Below are 9,989 nucleotides of genomic sequence, written 5' to 3'. Positions count from 1 at the left end.
TTGGTTCCCCGGGCAGGTTTGAGGGCCACATGTACCAGGCACTGGAATTCCTGGTTGGTGGGAGCGCTACAAGTATAAGCTGGTAATTGAGCTTAGAGAATTCATGCTGTACCCATCTTTTGGACGTTAAGGTTCAGGGTGGGAATTGTACCATGACAGTCCCTCCCCCCTTTCCTCCCCCGCTGACTCTTCTTCATATGAGCAGGGTGGGGACAGATAGGTCGGATGGAGAGAGCTGTTGGCTGCAGCTGCTGTCTCAACGTCTTGATCTTTTTAAAGGCAGATGTACTTAAAGTGGTGTCAGCGTACTTATAGGGTCATGCACATCTCTCTCTCTCTCCTCCCTCCTCCCACACACAGGTGTGTGTCTCATGTCTCTTTGGCCATACTGTCTCCCCTCCCTCCGTTCATGCTGCCTTGTGAGAGTGTGAGGCTATATAACAACAATGTTTACCCTTGAGGGCTCAGCAAATGCTAGTTCATCTTTAGCAGTAAGGCATTCCCCGGAACTATCCCACCTCTTCCACCCTCTGACTTCATCACCAACCAAGCTCACATCATTCGCGTGTACAGTATTAATTGTTTGTTGTGAACCTATACTGTTTACTCTATAAAATAAGTTTTTGGCTGGTAAAATTTTTCCTGGAACTAACCCTCCCCATTTACATTAATTCTGTATGGGAAATTGGATTCGCTTAACATTGTTTGCTTAAAGTTGCATTTTTCAGAAATCATAACTACAACGTTAAGCGAGGAGTTACTGATCTGATAATTACTGTATAGAAAAGAAATGTGGATTGGGTTGAACTGAGTTCTTGGTCCTCCAGTCACAGTAAGGACCAGCATTATTGTTGTAGGGGAATTTAATAAAGGGAGGGACTTTTACGATGGGAGATTATGCTCAAGCCTCTCCTAAGCAATAGGGGGAAGATCCTCAACTGGTGAAATTGCCATAGCTCCACTGACTTCAGCATACTTACATCAGCTAAGGTGTCTGTCATTGGCATTGGGTGTCTAACTGCTCACACCACAACTGGTACTGCATCTGGAGTTCCTAATATTGACTATTTGCAAGTTCAGGTTTATGCCTATGTTTAACAAAGTCTGTGATAGTTGTGGTTATTAATTAATGATACATCATGTTCATAAAGAGATATAAGGTTTATTATTAGTTGGGAGAACGAATAGTTGTTTCCAATACAGAGAGCATCTTCTAGTGGACTTGCTGTAAATTACAGTTAGTTAAATTGAATTTCTGGTCTTTAATAATGCTAAGGTGAAGTGTAAGCTACACTTACATATAATGGAGAAAACTAAATAGTAATGATTTCATTTCTCTCCAATTTTTGTGTTGGTAAATAGATAATTCCTTAATATCATTGGAAAGAAAAACCAGAGCCTGACTAGTGGAGAGAATGTAATCGGACACTATTTGCATGCAGTGTTGTAGCTATGAGAGATAGGTAGGTCACAGGGAGAGGTAATATCTTTTACTGTCCCAGCTCTGTTGTGAGAATACCTGACGAGGAATTCGAAGCTTGTCTCTCTTACAAACAGAAGTTGGTCAATAAAATATATTACTCACCATTTTGTCTGTTGATCATATTTACCTGTTTTGCACCAAATTTATTTATGAAGACTCTTAAATTAAACAAGCAACAAAAACCTGACACATTTCTTAGCTTGATATGAAAACATTCAGTGGTTCTCTGCAAAAAAAAAAATAATCTGAGTGAAGTCTGGACAGATGGAGGTAGCGATTCACTAGGTTCTAGTGTGTTGCATGAATTCTTCCGGAGAAGATACCAATGGATTGCAACATGCTAAATAACCTGTTTTTAGTGCAGGAAATGAGGCTACCATCTAGTGTGTCTCTAAAGTAGCTTCCCTTTAATCATTAAAAAAGTACTAGTGTCTGATACATGACAGTTGATCAGAGAAGCTCCAGCTCCTTCTAAAAGGGGTTAAAGTTCGCAGCAGGGTGAGCTCAGGCACCAGCATGCCAAGTACGTGCTTGGGGCGGTAAGCCACTGGGGTGCTCTGCGTCACTGCGAGGCGGCATGCAGGCTGCCTTTGGCAGCTTGCCTGCGGAGGCGTCTGCAGGTCCCGCGGTTTCGGGGACCCTCCGCAGGCAAGCCGCTGAACGCAGCCTGCCTGCTGTGCTTGGGCGGCAAAATGCCTAGAGCCGCCACTGGTTCCCAGGCGACCCGCTGGTGCCAGCCTGATGGGCAGTGAGCTGCTGGCTACCAGGCTTCCGGGCTCCCCGAGTGAAATACTTAGCAGATGGCACCTCCCGCTTGCTGGTGGGGACCTGGGGTTGGCCAGCTAGCAAGTTATAGAGAGGGGAGACTGGGAGCCTGTGAAATGAACTAACCACTGAATGGGCTGCTGTGAGTCCTGGGAGAATATTTTGTTTTGGAACACCAAACTTCCCTGCTGTTGGAACATTTTGGTGTTTCCAAAACAAAATATTGTGGATTTCAGTTCACAAACATTTTGCGTTTTTGGCTTTTCTGATTGTGTATGAAAAAAATATTCATAAACTTAAATTTGTCATGGAGCGAAATTTGCTTCTCAGACAGCTCTAATTTTGTCTTTTGCAGGAATGCTTATCCATCATCCATTCTTGTAAGAATAGAATCAAATGTATGCTAAAACATAATGTCTTCTGCTATTTAATGAATTTTGTTAAATGCTGCAAAAATAATCCTATGCTGTGAACACATCACTACATTATGTCTAACTTTAATACAGAGTAATTTTAAGGGAATCTATTCATTACCTTAGCCCTGAGATTCTGGGTACATTTTTGACTACACATTTACATCTTCATCTATGTCTGTGTTTTCCACAGCTGTGCTCTGGCAAAAACAGGGCTCTCATGCAAAATATGATATTAGACATTCACTTCCTATTTTGCATATATAAATATCGGTATGATCACACAGCTTCACAAAGTAGGCACAGAACACATGCAAAACTTGGGTCTTGCTCTATGAAAATCTTACCAAAACTGAATTGTCATTTCTCCCTTCTCCTAAAAGGAAGTCCAGATTCCTTGTCAAACCTTGATTAACCTCCTGTTTTCTCTTGTGTTAGACATTGAGGGCAGAATCTTCAGCTATGTGTGTCATCTTAGCTCCATTGAAACTGGCCCCACATCTTGCAGCTGTCTGTTATGGTAGTTGGTGCTCCAAAAATTCCTTTAGAGCCTATAAATTGTTTCTTATTTGGTCCAGTGTTGTCAGTGTTAGTAACACAATTGCTCCTCTCCTGGGATGAATTGCCTTCAGCCTACTTTGCAGATAAATTAACTTTTTGAATATAGTAATTTTGTTGACTAGTTTATTTTATAGGCAACATACTTGCAAAATAACCTGCTTAGAAATCCTTTGCCTGGAGAGGCCTTAAATAAAAAGGTTTTGATTGTTTACTTCTTAACAGGAATTTATACTCTCCTGTTTGTACATACAAATACATCTTGACAGCATCTGAGGTTGAACCTTGGTGAAGATGCATATGTAATAAGATGCAGGGGATCTCTAGTAGATTGATTGATGTCTCTGAAGCCTCCTTTTCTGAATGGAGCTTATGTGCTTTAATGGGAACTACTTCATGAGTTTGGAGTCACTTGGAGACTGGGCTCCTATGAATTTGGTTCAGTAAAATGAACTTTCTCAAACTTAACTACAGGCCATTTTGCGGAGAGCAAAGAGACTAACTGTAGTTCCTCTTTCTACTTCTGTGACATTAATCCTTTAAACAGGTGGCTGCCCTCTAGAGGGCTATAGCCCTCAGGCCAACCCAATTCTAGATACTAAGGGCTTGTCTACACTTAAAACGCTCCAGTGGTACAAGTGTGGTGTGTAGCACTTCAGTGAGAAACAGCTGCTATGCTGACGGGGGAAGGGGGATATGCCTCCCCAGAGTAAAGAATTCTTCTGTTGACCTAGCGCTCTCTACACTGGGAGTTAGTTGGTATAAACTACTCTCTCAGGGGTGTGGATGCTGATGTAATTCCTAGTGAGATGAGCCTAAACAGGCACACCTGAGCAGGATCACTCATTCTCCTATAAAGAGCAGCAGGAAGCTACAGAGATTTCCCAGTTTCACTGAGGCCTTTTGGCTTTGTGACGTCGGGTCTGGCGCATGAGCAATCAGTCCTCAGTCACAAAGTTGAAGGGTTTGGTACTGGAATAAAGCAATTCCCCCCCCCCCCCCCGCTTCTCGGCAGCCTTCTGTTGCTCTTTATAGGGATCAGCTGCTCCTTTGCACAGGGCCATCCTTACCCATACACAAAGTACGCAACTGTGTGCGCTGCATGCTGCTCCAGCCCCTGCCAAGCCCACCCCCACTCCCGTGAGCTCTGCAGCATGACTAAGAAGCTTTTAAAATAATCTTTAAGGGCTTCAGTTCAAGTCTGGCATATACCCAAAACCAGGGGAAGCTATACAAATATTCCACTGTTTTCTGGAGTGAATCATTAAACACTATTTATTGAAATAGCTGATATTTTGCTGTCTGCAGTACCTCCCGGCCTAAGACAGGATGGCATGGTGTCTGTAAGGTAGTCAATACCTGAGACAACTAGCACATCTCCTAGTTCATGTTCCTTGTTAGAAGTGTGCCGACTAACCACAAGGCCCTGGTTTGAGCTGCAGGTAATATTCAGATTGCGCATAGTAAGTCCAGCACTGGTGGAGGACTTGGTTAACTAGTTGCATCCACTTTAGTGCCTGCCACAACAAGCAGACATGACTATGCCCATTTATAAATGTCATGCTAGTTTCAGTAGTACATGGGTGTGGGAAAAACTGGTTTAAATGATCAGCCTGACATATTGAAAGTCCATTCTGGTGGCTGCATGAAGCCCTCCTATCAGATAGTATTAACCTTGGTGCAGCAGGGTTTCTCTGAGTATACTCACTTTTTTTTGAAAGATGCTTCAAGGACAGTACTATATTTGGGCTGTTTGGATGTTTTGTTGTGGGGCACTTGGGAAATCAGTTAAGAATTTTCAGAATATCACGACACCAAAGGACTCAGACCCTCTGGATCTTAATACCAGGAAGCAAACCCTTACCGCCACCGTTGCCTCTCCCAGCTTCCCTCCCTGGTTACCCTGAAAGATTTACTGTGATTAAACTCCTTGAATCACAACAGAGAGGAAAATCCACTCCCTGCCTCTTTCCTCTCTCCCCTCCCAGACTCTCCCTGAGAGAGAAGTAATCCTAACACAGAAGAAATTAACTTCTTTCTCCCACCAATTCCCTGGTGACATCCAGACCCTGTCCCCTGGGGTCTCACACCAGCATAAAAAAACAATCAGGTTCTTAAACAAGAAAAGCTTTTAATTAAAGAAGGAAAAACAGTAAAATTCTTTGTAATTTAAGATGGATTAGGTACAGGTTTTTCAGCTATAACACTGGGAATACCCTCCAGCTAAGTATACAGGACAAATTAAAATCCTTTCAGCAAATACAAATTTGAACTCCTTCCAGCCCAAATACAACAATGAACTCCTTCCAGCCAAATGCACATTTGCAAATAAGAAAACAAACATAAGTCTAACTCGCCTTATCTACCTAGTTCTCACGGTTCTGAACTTATAGAGCTGTAATCACAGAGATTGGAGAGAAACCTGGTTGCACGTCTGTCACTCTCGAACCCAGAGAGAACCACCACCAATTCTAACAGCACACACTGTCCTCCCTCAAATTTGAGATGTATCCTGTCCTCGCTGATGGTCCTCTGGTCAGTGAACCAGGTCATATGGTATACTTACTGACCTTGTTAACCCTTTACAGTCAGGAGAGATATAAAGTATTCTGTTCTATAATTCTTACTATCTGTTTATTGACACGTCCCCAAATCTGATAATGTGGAAGCACACGGCAGTGATTTCCCCTAGACTCTAGAATAAACAGATCAATGACACATGCATCTTACATATGCACTTAATTATGTTAAACACAGATATTTACACGTAAGGCATTTTTTAACCATGTTTATTTTAGGGAACTTTCACGGGAGAGTGCATCAACCTCTTTGATTTGTTGCCAGCTGCAGACGTCTCCAGCTGTGGAGAGAGTCACCTTCCCACGCACATACTTTTCCTCATCGTAGACAACCATACAGCCATTCAGCATTATCTCCTTCCTGGTTGTAAACTTACAAACCTGTAAGTCATCTGGAATAAAAGGGCTTGAGAGAATTAACGTGGTACAACTCGGGCTTTAGGGAGGAATTGGGAAATGCTATGAGGTAGTTAACAGCTCCCAGAGCGCTCTTGGACCATGAAATGCCCTTCCATGATGCTTCCAATTTATGGGCCTGTTGCGCCTTCAGACCATAACCGGTCTCCTACCTTGAAGGAACACTCTCTGGTATGTCTGTCATACCAGCGCCTGTTGGTTTGAGCATCCTTTAGATTTCTTTAGCAAGGGCTAAGGGGTCGGAGGGTGCTGTAGGTTGCTTACAAGTCCAGAATGTTAGTTCCTGGAAGGCGTAACCCTCCATTGCTGCTTCACCAGCTGTAATGGCCCTTAACCTCATGGACATACACAAGTTCAAATGGTGAAACCTAACTGCTGCAAACACTAGGTCCCATCGTTGGAGTGTTCATTGACGAATAGCGTATCATGGTCCCCAAGTTCGATTAAACCTTTCCACCAGCCACTGGTTTGCTGGTGTATGGGTGGACAAGTGATTCACCCATGATTTCCACAGTTTTTCATGTCCCTGCCAGAAATTTGTCCTGATCCATAAGAGATCGGAGGGCCAACCTCCTGGCAAATATCTATTAGGCCTGGCACACAGTTTAGCCCTAGTGTTGCCTAGAGCTACTAGCTTTCGCCTGTCGTAGCAAAGTCCACGAAAGTTAATATGTACTGCTTTCGTGGGGTATTTTTTGGGAAGGACCAGAATATCACAGGTACTTGCTGAAATGGGACCTCATTATGGGAAGTGCTGGAGAGGGGCCTGTGACCTGGTCTTGGGGCTTCCCACTTCTTTGGCACACCATCAAAGACCGGACACACTTGGCAACGTCCTTGCCAATCCTCCAGTGGAAGGAATTCCCCAACTTGTCTTTGTTCTGTTCACCCCAGCATGGCCACTGGAATGCATGGCTAAGCTATGAGCTTCCCCGGTCCTAGTTGGAACCCCAACTGTTTTTGTGGATGCCAGTCTTCCGTTGTCCACAGAAAGTCTCTTATATAAAGCCTTGTTTTATAACAACCAGATCGGTTAGAAGTTGAGAGGCGGTTGGGTGCTCGTCCGCCCCCAAGCTTGAAGGCTGTCATCTGCTTCTGCTCAGTCTGAAACTGTTTACTGGAGGCTGGAGATACCAGATTCCTCCTTAGACTGGGACTTGGGCTTGGTCCTTACGACCCCCCCCAAGATGGATAGGTAAAAGTGACAAAACCTGTATCATTCTTCCATAAGCTGACCCTGTATCACAGGGGTTGACAAACTTTGGCACCCGGCCCATCAGGGTAAGTTGCTAGTGGGCCAGGACGTTTTATTTAGCTGGAGTGTTCCCAGGCACAGAGCCCTTCAGCTCCCAGTGGCTATAGTTTGCCATTGCCAGCCCATGGGAGCTGTGGGAAGTGGTGTGGGCCAAGGGACATACTGGCCACCATGTCCCGCAGCTCCCATGGGCTAGGAACAAGTGCAGCCGCTGGGAGCTGAGGGGCTCCAGGCCTGTGAATGCTCCAGGTAAACAAAATGACTAAGTATTATTCAATTGAATAGAGCTTAATCAGCAAATTTTGGTGAAGATCCATTAATAAGCTGTCCCCCCCCTTCAATGCTTCACTTTTTAACCAAAAAAAATTTGGCTTATGAACAAGTATATATGAAAAGTACTTTCCTTTATGCCCCTGTAGTGGATTGAGTAGAGGTAGATGCATACGTGCTGTCAAACTGGGAATTCCATTTCAGTCTCTATACTCCCACTATAGAATCAATCCCTCTAGGGTAAAGAACACACCCTGGAAAACCAAAATTCTAGTTATCCTCAGTTATGTGGATTTTCACATTCTTTAGAAGGAAGGGACCTAGGATACAAATTTACTGATCAGAACTGTTCTGATGATCATCATTAGGCCACAGTATGCTGTAGCCTTCTAGCCTGAATACAATTCCATGGAAAATACACTATTTCTTGCCTGATTGATTAAATGTTTTATTTGTAAAAGGTACCAAGAAGCTGGAGTGCACGTTACCAGATGGAACAGGAAGGCGTGTCATTCAGAATAACCTCAACTACCCCTTCAGTATTGTTAGTTATGCCAATCACTTTTATCACACTGAATGGAGAAGGTAGGCAACGATCTAGGGCATAATAGTTACTAGCCTAACTATTTAAGGGCAAATGCCAGCATGTCATCTTTAAGCAGCAATCCAGCCTATTGTATTATTGACAGTTATGGGGTGGTTTGGGAGTTTTCTGTTCCATAGCAGTTGTTCAGCTTTCACTGAATGTTAACTCACAAAAATATCAAGTTCTCATTTTCCAAGTTTCCTGAGTACTACAGCCAGCTAAAATTCAGTTGAAAACCCCTAAGTGAATCTAATATACAAGTTGGTTTCTGTGAAAGTGACTATCTTTGCAGTGTATTTGACACAATCAACCCCATATTCCTCAAGCCAGCTGTTTAGTAGTCCTGACAATGGAGGCCCAAATGTAATATGCACTTTGCATTAAAAGCAGCGTACAAACGTATATAATTATTTTAAAAGAACCTACCCCCAGCTTTCCCAGTTATGAATGGTGCTATAGCTATATTTTTATAAAACTCTTGGTGTTTAAAAATAAAAACTTGACTCCCTTTTCCAAACATGCCCCGTAACGAAGGCCGCCTTCATGTTTCTTCTACCCACTCCAAAAAGCCCTTTAGTAACAGTGCTGGCACCAAGGAACTGCAGGCATTAATGCAATCTAATTACATTGTTTTCAATTTAAACCTGTACATCCTTCCCAAATGTTCCAGGACACAAATTTGGGAGGCAATACCACCTCCTTGGAAAGTTCCTTTAATGATTCTGTCCTGTACTGATTAAAATAATAAAACTAGCACAATGAATTGGCTTGATGTAGTTACCTTGTGTCTTAAATTCTGTGAACATAGAACTACTCCTGAAAGAGGATTTATTTCTGTGGGAGACTAAAGCATTTCTCACTTTTATTAATAGGGATGGTGTTATAGCTGTGAATAAAGACAATGGCTTCCTTACTGATGAGTATCTTCCAGAGCAGAGATCACATCTCTATGGAATAACTGCAGTTTACCCATACTGCCCTGGAGGTAAAGTCCATCTTGTTCAGTATAGACCAGCTGTTGTCAATATGTAAATTTCACTGTATTAACAGGAACTTTAATCTATTCCCTCTCGCTCTCTGCAGCAAGAAAATAACCAGCTACTTCAAGTAAAAAACAGTTCAATCTTTACACCTAGAGGAAGAATTCCAGACCCAGAAATTTTTACATACAGTTGAGGGGAAGAAAGTCGGCAAAAAAGAGGCCATTGATATTTACTGAAGACAATGAAGTGACTATTTTAGTGCAAGAGATTATCAAGTATTTTTTAAGTTATACCTCAATCTTTACTACTGTATTTTTTAAAAAAAGACATTTTGATATATTGCAAGAAAATATAATGGCTTTGGGAATACTATGCCATTACTCTAATTTTTGCTTATGTAAGCAATTTTTTAAAGAGTCTTAGTGTAACTTTCTTAATCCATTGTTTTACTTTATGGGAAGGAATTAAAACACAAATCGACAATCTGACCAATAGGTTCTTTTTAGCCAAAAAGTTAAGAGGATGGAAAGATTTTAATGCAGTGTCTTACCTGGGTCAATTAATCTACAGCCCTGATCTTATGTGAATTTAGGAAACTATGCCAAACTGTCATGAGAAATGGCAAATGCATTAAAGATTTTCCAACATAGGGTTCTAGATATCTTTCCCTCTGCCTCGAT

At 42.4% G+C, this 9,989-nt stretch overlaps 1 protein-coding gene and 1 long non-coding RNA gene across 2 annotated transcripts in view; one reads left to right on the top strand and one right to left on the bottom strand.

Moving 5' to 3' along the window:
• TMEM117 (transmembrane protein 117) overlaps positions 1 to 9,989 on the bottom strand; it is a 363,574-nt gene that overhangs the window by 326,190 nt on the left and 27,395 nt on the right. The gene's annotated exons all lie outside the window — the stretch shown is intronic.
• LOC116836608 (uncharacterized) lies at positions 8,238 to 9,874 on the top strand. Its single transcript, XR_012655862.1, has 3 exons — positions 8,238 to 8,325; positions 9,199 to 9,311; positions 9,410 to 9,874. It is a non-coding gene; the product is annotated as an uncharacterized LOC116836608 (long non-coding RNA).

Source organism: Chelonoidis abingdonii, chromosome 1, assembly GCF_003597395.2.
Source record: "Chelonoidis abingdonii isolate Lonesome George chromosome 1, CheloAbing_2.0, whole genome shotgun sequence".
In the NCBI taxonomy this organism is placed as follows: Eukaryota; Metazoa; Chordata; order Testudines; family Testudinidae; genus Chelonoidis; species Chelonoidis abingdonii.
This window is presented reverse-complemented; position numbering and strand designations above follow the sequence as displayed.